Source organism: Bidens hawaiensis, unplaced genomic scaffold, assembly GCF_021521415.1.
Source record: "Bidens hawaiensis isolate Kalapana, Puna unplaced genomic scaffold, B.hawaiensis_p1.1 tig00028169_1, whole genome shotgun sequence".
Classification (NCBI taxonomy): Eukaryota; Viridiplantae; Streptophyta; class Magnoliopsida; order Asterales; family Asteraceae; genus Bidens; species Bidens hawaiensis.
Window position 1 is genome coordinate 171,063 of NW_027494583.1, and position 4,281 is coordinate 175,343.

Genomic DNA, 4,281 nt, shown 5'->3' on the forward strand with positions numbered 1-4,281 from the left:
ATAACACATAGCCTAATAACTACGTATCCACTTTAACTGTTAGTATCTTTCCTCATTCCATCAAACTTATGCTTAAATTCTCATGTCCTTTATGTACCAACACTCAAGTCCTATTAATGTATTGATACGTGCACCTTTTACGCGACCAACTCTTTGGAGCCACGCGTTTATTGTCAAGATTTTTTTTATGTTGATTCTATAATATATGTAGAAGCTATGAGAAATCAAATACATAACGATGAAATGATGTTGGATATACAGAACTGCCAAACATTAAATTACATGATGTTCGTAGAAGATCGAGATATAAATATATTTGCATGCTTTGCTTTAAGAAATATAAGCCTACTAACGTGGTTATTTCCATTTTTCTCACACAGCACCTCTATCCATCGACAAAAATATTTATATTACAAACATTGTATTCTTACAGCGTGGCATTATGTTGTTGATACTGGTCACTAGATTAACAACACACAAACAATATCTAGCAAAATGTGAGAAGTTAAAAGTGCAATCGTAACAGGAAGGTTTGAATCTCAGAGACACAGCTTTTAATCGAACAAAATTGGACACATTGATATCATGAAATTTTGTAAAGCCAAGCCATGGTCTGAACTTTTGATAACCCGATAGTGTTACACAACACCACCTTCATGATTGACCTTATGAACCAACTAGAAACGAAAATTCCTGTTATGGCTGTAAAGAGTTCATATGATTGAATCACCGTTGTCGATAATTTGTCACTGATTCTTATTAATCTGTGTGTGTCTATGTTAAGATGAATTATGAAGATGGTTTCTTCATCCATCAAATATGAATATTACAAGGAATACGTGGACCAAATTCATGTATGATTTAAATTTCAAGAAAACTTGCATCTTATTTATGGTATTCATTATGCAATAAAAAGGCATGCAAAGAATAGTTTTGCATAAGATGTTCGACGAATATGTGGCATAACTACAGAAGTATACAGCATGCCTAAAAGAATTAGTAAAACCCAACCGTAAACTGTTGGTTTTCATTTTCTTCTATCATTTCAGTATGATATTTTTATTTTTCCAGCTATGGTTCTGTTAATCGGTTTTTCTGCTCAAACCTACCAAGAACTACTTATTTAATCGTTTTAACCTCTTCCAACGAGCTAAGCCTCACCTTTTTCTCACCTAAGTAGACTAAATACCTTGGGTAAAAGACTAAAAGTATTTAAAAAACAAAAATATTTATAACATTACTTAAAATATAAAAACATTTTTTTAATTAACCATTAAAACGTTCCCAGATAATTAAATGAGAAAAAGATTAATATGTTGCAGGCCAGGGGACTTACAAATGGCTTAAATTTAACAATATGTTGCTTCTGCTTCAAGAAACTGATGACGGTGCCACGGTTTCCGCCACTTCGTTTGTATGGGTGTCGGAATCTGGAAGACGGTTGAGAACCTGATCAATATTGAGGTTAATTCGTGTGTGAGAGAGAGAATTTGTTTTAAATAAATTGGTTCGTTATCATGATAATAGTTTTTGTAATCATATCTTCTATATTAGCCAGGCCAACCCGTTAAAAGTTTTGACGAGCTGAAAGTTCTACCCGTCTTGACCCACCCATTTTGCTTACCTCAAACAAGTGCCAAGAAACAAATGCATCTGTGGCTGCATATTTCAGTTGTTCTGCTGACAAAGGATTTCTTTCCCAATTTCCTAATCTAATCTTGGAGGGTTTTAGAACCTGCTTGCAGTTAATACATGGTTAGAAAACTGTAAGATTAATGAGTCAGTGCATGCTCAGGTTGAAAAGGATCAGGTCGGGTTAATACACGAACACTTTTTGTCCATTTTTACAAATAAATAATGTGTTGATTATAGTAATAAAAACTAATTTATTAAAACTTAATCTGAACCATTAAATAAAAGCGATTTAGAACGTGTAATAATTGAAAACAAATTTGGATGACTTTCAACCTGTTTTGAGTGTTTGACCCATTGACCTGTTCCTTGAAAGCTAAATATTTGTATTTGAGATAAAACAGAAGTTCATAATAAGCCCATTATTAAGCATAAACATGTCCCTACATTTTGAAAGAATGAGTCATTTTTGGACGAAAAAGAAGTATAATGATTCACATTTTCATGATAAAAAAGAACATATATTATATAAATTTAATGTTCTGAATTTGCTAATGAAAACTATACTTGTAAAATAACAATCAAGGTTTTCTTATTAAATCGGCTTAAGATGTTTCAAGCATCTAAAAACACTTGAAAATGTGGCGTTTGACCAGTTCGACACGTTTGACTCGTCTACCGTATGACCCGTTGGAGAAAAAACACAACCAAAAGAAACCCATTTTGACCAAAGTCCCAAACTCCGAGTCGTTCAAATTTTCTGCCTTTAGTAAACTTACCTGCTTACATGTAAGCTTTTCGGTTAATGATGACAGACCCCACATCTTGGGCTCCCCACCAAGCTTTTTATTGGCCAGACGTGACAAGTCTTCTAAAGCGTCTACAGACACGCTATGATCTTTAAAGACCTTACGAGCATCACCAGCAATACCAACTCCAATCTATTCAATGAATAGTATTCATTTAACAAAAATTGCATAATAATATGAACAAAAAGTAACACTCAAATCCACAACATTCGCAGTTCACTAACCTTTAGAAACCTAGAATCCCCAAGAAGAGACTTCAAATTCTGAGGAAATCCAGAATGAATAATATGCATTACATGACAACGGGCAGCATCAGCACATATCTGTAGAACTGCTGCCTTGGATTGTGTCGCAACTGCACAGTTCAGATTATTATGTCTATGAAAAAATATTACATGAACCACAATGAAATAATATAGAATACTCGGTTAAGACAGCAACCTTTCTTGAACGTTGGTCTCCACTCAATGTCAAATCCAGTAACGGGACGGCTGCTATCACTGTTCTTAGTTTCAAAAAATTTTAATAGCTCGTCTGCAGCTTTCTCCACCTCTGAAAATGTTCTGCTGTAAACGATATGGCCTTTGAAAGTCAGTGCAGGATATCTCATCTTTGATGTATCTGAAACAGGAATCACAAATAAGATGCTCATAAATCAATGTTAGCATGTAAGTATGTAAGCTGTAATTCTAGAACGGTTTGTTCTACAAAGTAAAGCAACAAGATGACTCTGTATCGCATAATCCTACAACTGATCCTTCATTTCTTTGATTACATTGTCCTTGAAACTAATGAGAGAAGCCTTACATGTCCATTTATGCACATGCAGTACGTTTTACAATAGTCTCTTGTTTAAAATTACAGTCGATTTAGAGGAAATAAGTACATTTCAAAATTCAAATATATATGTTTGGAATTCATCAGTTCATCGGTTTGAATATCAAGTTATTCAGTTTATTTGTTTCGGTTTATTCGCTTTCGTACTTTTTGGCCCAAACCGGAAACCAAACAGAACCGAATTGATAATATGTCTGACAGAACCAAACTAATTTGATTCGATTATCCGATTAAACCAGTCACTATTCAGTTTTATTTGGTTAGAAACTGAAAACATCTACACACAGAGATAACAGCTTCAGGCAACCAAAAGTTTTTTTTTTTTTTTTTTTTTTGTGTCACGTGAGAATGTGAACAACGAATCCGGCAATCTCCGGCGTGTTTTAGGGCGATGATCTCCGTCGGCGATGGGAGGTTTGCGAGATTCGAATATGGCGTCGATAGATTGGAGTTCTTCTTCGGTGAAATCAATATCCCAATCGGAGCATTCCATTCCATCAACACGTCGGAAAGAAATGTAAATGTAATCGTAATGGGTTGTTTGTACCCGTCAAGGAAACGGGCGTGTTTTAAGCCACTGGGTAGCCCCGCGGGCGGGCTTTTTTTTTATTTTGTTTGAATATTTTTCAGAAAATACATTGTTTTTCAAACCTCACACGTAGAATTGTCATGTAGGTGATTCCGTGATTGAACCAAACATTCAGCGAATAGATTGTGACGAGAAGTTTGTTTATGTTCGTTCGTTTAATAGAAAACACACATGAATAAGAAACTTTGTTCGATTAGTTAAACAAACAAACATCAACAGAGCCTTGTGTGAACTGAAATGTGATCGATGTAACAACATTGACTACCTGTTTGGAAACAAATGCAACACACAAAAGTTGGTGCGAAAAAACCATCAGGTTCTCAAGTATCTCCTTGGGTAAAACTTGCAGAAGAAAGTGCTCAGGTTTGTTTTGTAATTTATTATTCAAATTCATTTAACTTGAAACTATAATTG

At 34.6% G+C, this 4,281-nt stretch overlaps 1 pseudogene across 1 annotated transcript; it reads right to left on the reverse strand.

The window, feature by feature from the left end:
* Positions 1-1,289: 1,289 nt before the first annotated feature.
* LOC143576453 (3'-5' exonuclease-like) lies at positions 1,290-3,771 on the reverse strand (annotated as a pseudogene). The gene is made up of 6 exons (XR_013142952.1): positions 3,564-3,771; positions 2,883-3,062; positions 2,666-2,796; positions 2,412-2,573; positions 1,625-1,735; positions 1,290-1,449 (listed from the first exon to the last, which is right to left on the reverse strand). The product of XR_013142952.1 is annotated as a 3'-5' exonuclease-like (transcript).
* Between the last annotated feature and the right edge of the window lie 510 nt (positions 3,772-4,281).